Source organism: Syzygium oleosum, unplaced genomic scaffold, assembly GCF_021117445.2.
Source record: "Syzygium oleosum isolate NSW1041296 unplaced genomic scaffold, Sole_v2.1 Sole_v2.18, whole genome shotgun sequence".
Classification (NCBI taxonomy): domain Eukaryota; kingdom Viridiplantae; phylum Streptophyta; class Magnoliopsida; order Myrtales; family Myrtaceae; genus Syzygium; species Syzygium oleosum.
In genome coordinates, this window is record NW_026607502.1 from 5,582,586 (window position 1) to 5,591,703 (window position 9,118).

The window sequence follows — 9,118 nt, forward strand, 5'->3', positions numbered from 1 at the left end:
AGATGAGAAATCTTTGAAGAAATCGGTTTCTCTCTCTTGACCCCTTTTTGCTTTCTGACGTTCTTGATAGAAAAGAAACCGTCGTTCTATTCTAGGGTTGAGAGAGGATCAGTTTCTAATTGGGTCTTTTATAGTCACACCATCCATCAGGATATACGGTAATTAGAATACACCTCTCTATTGATCAATAGGAATTTAGCACATAATAATTGTTAAACTTAAACAACATATGGGCCAGGCCATTAATCACGTGGGCCATAATAAAATCCAACATTCTCTCACTTGGCCCATGTGATATTATTCAACTTTAAGGTTTAACAATAAAACATAATGCGCAAAGTATAAGCTAAATCCTTTCTCAAATTGGCCAAATCATAAATCATCATTAAGTAAGAACTTATAAGGATTATGGCGGTTGTATGTCATTAGTTCGACACAGTCCCTTCCATGTATCACAGTATCAGTCATATACTTAACATGATCAATAATGAGAGATAACGTAATGGTCCAACAAAAATGTTTCTTTTCAGAAACAAATCCTCTTAACATTAACATAATTCATTCATGTATATACCAACACAAGAAGATAGGATGCGTAAGTGTATCAGAAACAATAGATAAGTGATATCGGAGTGTCAAGTACATAAAGAGCATAAAACTTTAACATAATGTTAATGATGGTTTTCAATAATGCCCATTCTTTCGACATGTTCACTAAATGTCTTTGGTGGCAACCCTTTAGTTAACGGATCCGCAACCATAAAATTGGTGCTAATGTGCTCAATTGACACTCTTCGTTTCTGAACTTCTTTAACACAAAGGATTTCAATTCTATGTGTTTAGCACCCTTCGAATACTTGTCGTTTTTAGAGAAGAAGACTGCTGCTGCATTATCACAATAAATTTTCAACGGCTTGGCAATATTGTCGACAATTCCAAGTCGTGAAATAAAGTTCCGCAGCCATAATCCATGAACAGTGGCCTCAAAGCATGCCATGAACTTAGCTTCCATAGTGGATGTAGCAATGATAGACTGCTTCGCACTTTTCCATGAAATTGCTCCTTCGGCTAAAAGGAACAAATATCCATACATGGATTTTCTGGTATCCACACACCTTGCCCAGTCCAAATCTGAATAACCTATCACCTCAAGATGATCGGACCTTCTAAACGTGAGCATATGATCTTTTGTCCCTTGCAAGTATCTCAATACTTTCTTTGCAACTTTCTAATAATCCAATCCTGGATTACTTTAATACTAGCCCAGCATTCCGACAGCAAAACTGATGTCTGGCCTGATACAAGTCTAAGCATACATCAAGCTCCCAACAATAGATGCATAAGGAATTTGTTCCATTTGTTTGCGTTCCAATTCATTCTTTGGGCATTGCATAAGACCCAATTTGTCTCCTTTTTGAATTGGAACAACACTTGCAGAGCACTTTTCCATCTTGAATCTCTCTAGAACTTTATTAATATATGATTTCTGAGACAACCCTAACAATCCTTGTGATCTATCACGGAATATTTCAATTCCAATCACATAGGATGCCTCACCCATATCTTTCATTTCAAAGTTCTTAGAAAGGAATTTCTTGGTCTCATGTAACAAACCAAGATCATTAGTAGCAAGTAGGGGTGTAAACGGTTCGGTTCGGTTCGGTTTTGTTGAAAAACCGAACCGAACCGAACCATTAGTGGTGAACCATTGAATCGAACCGAATCTCGCTTGAACCGAATATGAACCGAACCGAAAAATCAATTTGGTTCGGTTTGGTTCGGATCAATTTTCGGTTTTCGGTGTTTGATTTTAGTCATTTCCCTTTTACTTTATTCTACTGCTTCCCCCTCTCTCTCCTCCAAAGAAGACGTCTCTTGGATCGAAGCCAGAACTCTCTCTCTCTCTCTCTCTCTCTCTCTCTCTCTCTCTCTCTCTCTCTCTCTCTCTACACCCTTCAAACTCTCTCGCTCATTGTGCCATCTCTCTTCTTCAATTTCTTGTTTTGTTTCGGTTTCAACTTTCAAGAAGAGGAAGGAAAGCTGATAAATTTAGCAGCTCCGGACCATGGGTTGCATCTCCTCCAACCTGTGGAGTCACGACGACGATTTCTCTCCCCTCGAGACCACCTCCGCCCTCGGCCACCACATCATCTCCCTCACCTCCACCACCTACGGCCTCCTCACCCTCGACCCACCCCTGCCCTCCGCCGTCGCCCCCACGACGCCGCCGACTCCTCCGCCGCGGTTCACCTCGGATCCATCTTCCCCTTCCCTCTCTCCGACCCCAAGTCCTTCCGGTCCGAATCCTGGCCTCTATGGTCTGACCCAACCCGCCCCGAGATCATCAACTCTTGGGAGCTCATGGCCGGCCTAGATGCCGAAACCTCTCTTTGCTTTTTTCTGTTTCCGGTCTTTCCTCGGAATCGAGCGGCTTCTTTCTTCCTTCTTCTTCCCCTGCTTCTTGACGAGAAAGTAAATGGAACTAGGGTTCCGGCGAAATCGGCCGAGACGCGACTGGCAAGAGGGACCAAGGAGCCGCCGGAGAAGAGAGCGAGGGTTCTCGGTTCAAAGCCAGTTAGGATTTGAGAAGGGTGAGAAAGAAGAGAGATTTTAATTTAAGTTGGCTTTCAGTTCGGTTTACCAAACCGAACCGAACTGAAATAACCCAAACCGCAAAAAAGATACGACTAATTTTCCATGATCCGAACCGAAACCGAAACTGAACCGAAATGCATCAAATTTTGGGTTCGGTTCGGTTCGGTTCGTATCTCGGTTCGGTTCTGACACCCCTAGTAGCAAGCAAGATATCGTCAACATACAAAATTAGAAATATGAACTTGCTCCCACTGACCTTCAAATATATACACCGATCAACAGTGTTTTCCTTAAATCCAAAGGAAGTGATAGTATCATTGAACTTAAGATACAATTGTCGGGAAGCTTGTTTAAATTCGTATATTGACTTCTTAAGTTTACACACCATATGTTCCTTTCCTTTAACTGAAAACCCCTTTGGTTGGTTTGGTTGGTCCATATAAACTTCTTCATCTAAATTCCCATTCAAAAAGGTAGTTTTCACATCCATTTGGTGTAACTCTAAGTCGTAATGAGCCACCATAGCCATAATAATTCTTAGAGAGTCCTTCTTAGATACAGGAGAGAAGGTCTCTTTATAATCAACACCAACTTTTTGAGTAAAACATTTGGCAACGAGTCTAGCCTTGTATCTTTCGATATCGCCACTTGAGTCGCGTTTAGTCTTAAAGACCCATTTACAGACGACTCTTTTACAACCTTTAGGCAAATCAACAAGGTCCCAGATTTCATTGTGATCCATTGATTTTAACTCTTCCTTCATGGCATCAAACCACTTAGCAGAATTAACACTTTCCATGGCTTGTGAAAACGAAACTGGATCTTCATCAATTCCTAAGTCAAATTCAGATTCATGTAAATAAACCATATAATCATCAGAAACGGCAAATCTTCTTTGCCTTTGAGACCTTCTTAATGCCACTTCATGTGGTTCATCTTCTGTAGGTTCATTAGTAGCAACTTCATCATGGAGTGTTTGGTCATTTATTTGTTGTTCTTGTATGTTGTCAAGCCGTTCGACAACTGTGGGAATAACAACCTGAGAATGAGTTATAGGTAAAGGTACTTGTACCCTAACTTTTTGAATTTCCACTTTTTGTGGTTCTACACTCCCACTAGTTTCACCATTTTCAATGAACCTAACATTTCCAGTTTCAACAATTCTTGTACTATGGTTAGGACAGTAAAATCTATACCCTTTGGATTTTTCTGGATAACCAATGAAGAAACCACTAGTTGTTCATGAGTCCAGTTTCTTTTCATGAGGATTATAAATCCTTACTTCCGCTGGGCAACCCCAAACATGCAGGTGCCTCAAACTGGGTTTCCTTCCTATCCATAGTTCAAAAGAAGTCTTTGGAACTGCCTTACTAGGAACCTTGTTTAATAAATACATGGCGGTTTTCAAAGCATGCATCCACAATGATAAGGGTACGGAAGAATTACTTAACATACGCTTAACCATATCCATTTATATACGGTTACGCCTTTCTGCAATACCATTTTGTTGCGGTGTTCCTGGCATAATGTATTGAGCACAAATGCCACACCTTTCAAGGAATTTAGCAAATGGACCAGGGCATTGTCCAGTTTCTTCATACCTTCCATAATACTCACCACCTCTGTCAGATTTGACAATTTTCACCTTTCTGTCTAGCTATCTTTCAACCTCATTGATAAATAGCTCTAATGTGTCTACCGATTGAGATTTTTCATGCAATAGATATATATAACCATAACTTGAAAAATCATCAATAAATGTGATAAAGTACTTTTCTGCACCAAACAATGGAACATCAAAAGATCCACATATATCAGTGTGTATTACTTCAAGGAGTTGTGTGCTTCTTGTGGCTGCTTTCTTAATTGTGTGTTTTGTGTGTTTTCCTTTAATGCAATCCATACAAATACCAAGATCAGTAAAATCCAAATCATGAAGGATTTCATTCTTTACTAATCTCTGTATTCTTTATTTGGATATATGACCCAAACGTTTATGCCACAAGTAAGCTGAACTTTCATCCACTAAGCCACGTTTCGAACCAACATTATGGTGCGGGGTCAATAGAGTCTCAACAAATAAATTATCAAGTTTTAATTTGTACAAACCATCGCAAAGCACACCAGAACTAATAAAATGATTATGTTTAAATAAATGGAAACATCCATTTCCAAACTTAAAAGAATATCCAGCTGTATCAAGTTGCGATAATGAAACTAAATTTCGAGAAACAGAAGGAACATAAAATGTTTGGAAAAGATCTAAATGATGTCCAGTATCCAAAATCAAACGGTACGTTCCAATGGCTTCAACTGGAGCTTTGACTCTATTCCCCATGAAAATAAACTTTTCATTTGGATTTATGGTTTGGCTCATAAGGAATCCCTGCATCGTATTCAAAACATAAGTGGTACAACTAGAATCAATCCACCAAGTATTATAAGGAACTTCTGCCGAGTATGATTCGAAACATACAAAAGCACTAGGCTTACTCTTCTTTTCGAACCATGCCTTACGTTTCAGGCAGTCTTTCTGATAGTGTCCAGGTTTTTTGCATAAATGACACTTATCATTCTTTTGTTCCTTCTTATGGATTTGGGCAAATGACTCATTAATCTTTAGTGGTCCTTGATTGCCTTTTTCCATTCTTCCTTCCTAGTTTTCTTTTAGCTCCTGGATGACCCATGAGATTGACAGAGTGGATTCCTTGCTTCTTACTTCCTAGTTTTCTTTTAGCTCCTGGATGACCCATGAGATTGACAGAGTGGATTCCTTGCTTCCTCTTGAATTAGCCTACTTTGGAGTTCAGTCACATTCCACTTATCTATTATAGTATTATAATTTATTTGGAATGGACCATACTCAAGAGGCAAGGAATTTATGATAAACTGCACAAGGAAACTTTCATCCACTTTCATTCCCGTGGAACTCAATCTTGCTACTATATTTACCATTTCAGTGACATGCTCATGCATGGTACAAGAACCATTGAACTTCATGGTAGTTAATGTACCCATTAATGTCCCAGCAACTGACTTATCAGCAGAGTCAGACTGAGAACGACTTTCCACGAACTTCATAAATTCCTTAGCATTGTCAGTTTCAGGAATGGTTGACTTAATGTTGTTTACTATTGTCATCTGCATAAACATTAAGCTCAGTCTGTTTGATCTTTCCCAAATCTTATGGAAAGACCTTTCTTCAGTGCTGCTAGCAGCACTAAGAACAGCGGGCTTGTCATTCATGAGTGCTAAATCAAGATCAAGAACACTTAGGTGAAACTTGACTTGTTCACTCCATTCAAAAAAGTTAAGCCCATTGAACTTCATAATAGACGAAGCTTGCGAATGAAGAGAAACGGAAACAGATGTTGCAAAATACATAGATTGCTCACAAATTAATACTTTGAGTTGTAACTTAAACACATAACATTAACTGTACATCAAAGTTCTCCTTTGGGTGATACAACAATGTACAACCATAAAACATAATTGATGCTTAAGTTTAAGTTCACATAATTGGTAATTATATATATTCCAATTAGACACGTTTGCTATCTTTGGATATGCTAAACATATCTAACCAAGTATACTAATTAACCACTATTATGTTCATGATTGTAAAATTAACCAATCAACCTTTGGGTGATCCTTAAATATTTTATAATCAATGAACTTCAAATTACCCATGACAAACAATACATATATAACATCATGTCATCTCATTAGTAGCATCACATAACATGGGTAATTGAATTTTATTTAATTTGACGTCTATGAGAAACTTTCTAATTCGGCCACTTTGGTGACTAAAGAATTATACATAATATAGATATTAAATTAAATAATCATAACAATAATTATTTCAATTGAATGAAATACAATTAATGTCCGTTTACTATATGTGATCCAAAACTTCTTAATGTATATAATATAAGATAATTAGAGTTGTTGTGGTTAATCTCTAATCAAGCAAAATTATATACGGATCACTAGACATTTAATTTTACGGATAAAACATTCATATAATTGCCTACAAGGGCAAAACAGTACAATTTATGGCGCAAGGACAAAACAGGAAAATCACGTGGCAAGGGCAAAACATAAATTTTCAATGCGGAGAGGGCCAACATCGGAAAATCATACGGGAAGGGCAGAACAGTAATTAACGGCAGGAATCCGTACGGGCGCGTGTCACACACGCAACTGCACAAACACAATTATCCAAACCCTGCACACGCGCACGAACAGACGCGTTGCTGGGTGCATCGAAGCGTGAAGATCTCTTGTTCTGTTGCTATGAACAGTTTCTGCTCATCTTGGGTTCAACTTCAGCAAGCCCATTAAAGGGGTTACGAGATCCAGAAAGTGATGGTGGACAAAGATAGTTTCTTGATCCATATGCACATATAAGACGAGAGAAGGGAACAGAACTGAGGCACAAGCAGTACAAAATCTCCATAACAGGCACTTGAGTTGAGACGGTTAATCCTTACTCTAGCAGCATCCTACTTCGCATTGTAAATCAAACAATCAATGGAAAATCACCGGTTCTCAAACCATGCTCTGATACCGCATGTAAATTCAAACAGTTCTATGCAAATCAAATCCTAATATTTGCACAAGACATAATTTCCAAAATTTTAGAATAACAAGTTGATTTTCACAACATCATAAGAGACGAGAGACATACCTTGATCCATGATGATTCTTTGTGAAGAAATCAATTGTAGATGAGAAATCTTTGAAGAAATCGGTTTCTCTCTCTTGACCCCTTTTCGCTTTCTGACGTTCTTGATGGAAAAGAAACCGTCGTTCTATTCTAGGGTTGAGAGATGACCAATTTCTAATTGGGTCTTTTATAGTCACACCATTCATCAGGGTGTACGGACCTCTCTATTGACCAATAAGAATTTAGTACATAATAATTGTTAAACTTAAACCGCATATGGGCCAGGCCATTAATCACATGGGCCATAATAAAATCCAACAAATTCTTCATTTTTAATCGAAGGAATTTACACTTGAAGGCGAAAACAGAGATATTGCCCTCAAGTAGAGACTAATCTTCAATTTGCAGATATGTACTTCAATCAATGTATCAATTATATTTCCCGAAACTGAGATAAGGTTAAATTGTCTCCCAGGTTTGATGATGGTCAGTATTTGCGTACTCTTACACCAGTGAATGTGCATGAAGCCATTAAGCGGGCGAAAATTCTTCTCGCTGTTTGCTCATTAGTTTTACTACTAGCAAATGAAAATATAAACTATTCAATTGAACTATGAGAATTCAGAGAGGATCAATGTGTTAGCTTTAGACTCACCAAATGGAAGTATTCTAAACTAGCATTCTGTAGTAACTTGTCTGTGTATTTTTTTCTACACGATTCAAAGTATGACGAGTGAATTAGGGAGTCAAGGGTCAAAATCTTTAACTTCAGTTCGTGAAATCATATAGATCTAGGTTTGTGGGGTTTCTCCCTTTCTAAAAGACACAAAATTAATAAAACAAAAAAGGAGAATGTGCAACCAAAAGTATGGAATAAAACCTTAAGGTTGTTCCCAGGTTCAAGCTTATGTTCGAGCTTAACTTGGTTTAGATCCAAATTAACTTTTGCACAACGAGTCAAACTGAATCGAGTCGAGTCAAGCTCAAGCTTGTAAAATACTTTGTTTAGTTGAGCTTGAGCATAAACTGAGTATCGAAATCTCGAACATTCGAGTGGAATTCGAATAGTGCAAATTGCGATGGCTCAACTCAACTTGCATGCCAATGCACCAGGCCGATATAACTTGCGTTGGCCCTGTATTCCTGACTGCACAAGGTCTGAAAAGCTTGTGCAGAACCTGCAATATCTATATAGTATGTATAACACATAAACATAAACATAAACCTTTTAGTTCTAACCTTTCGAAGATTTTCCAATTTAATCCTAAACTTAATATTGAATTTTTGGATAGAAGGACTACATTGGCAAATCGTTAAAAGGATAAGGACTAAATTAAAAAATCTTCAAAAGGTTAAGGATTAAATTGGCACAATTGAAAGGTTTAAGACTGAATTGACTTCCGTATATTAAGTTTAGAATTTTTTGAGAATTTTCCCTAAATCTAATTAGGGAGTTTTCTAATTATCAGAATTAATTTAGGGTCAACGTCCGCTGGTTTTAGGCGACCAGCCTAGTCCCAGCTGCTCTCGGTGCTTGAGTTTCTTCCAGATGAGCCTATCTTCCAGGCATTGGGCACATCTCTAGGCAATTTTAGAAAGGATCTTGATATCACGTTGTTGCGGCCCGGGAATTTGAAAGACAACACTTGAAGAAATTAGCGGAATCCATCCTTACTTTGTATTTCTTTTTTCGACATGGTTGTTGTTCGATGCAGGTTACATCGAATTCCATAGCAGAAGGAGAATGAGAAGTATTTATGCCAACAAAAAAACCAACTTTTTATAATCGACAAGGCGTGGAACTCAATCGGTTAATCCGGTTTGGTTAACGGGACCGGCACGGTATTTAGG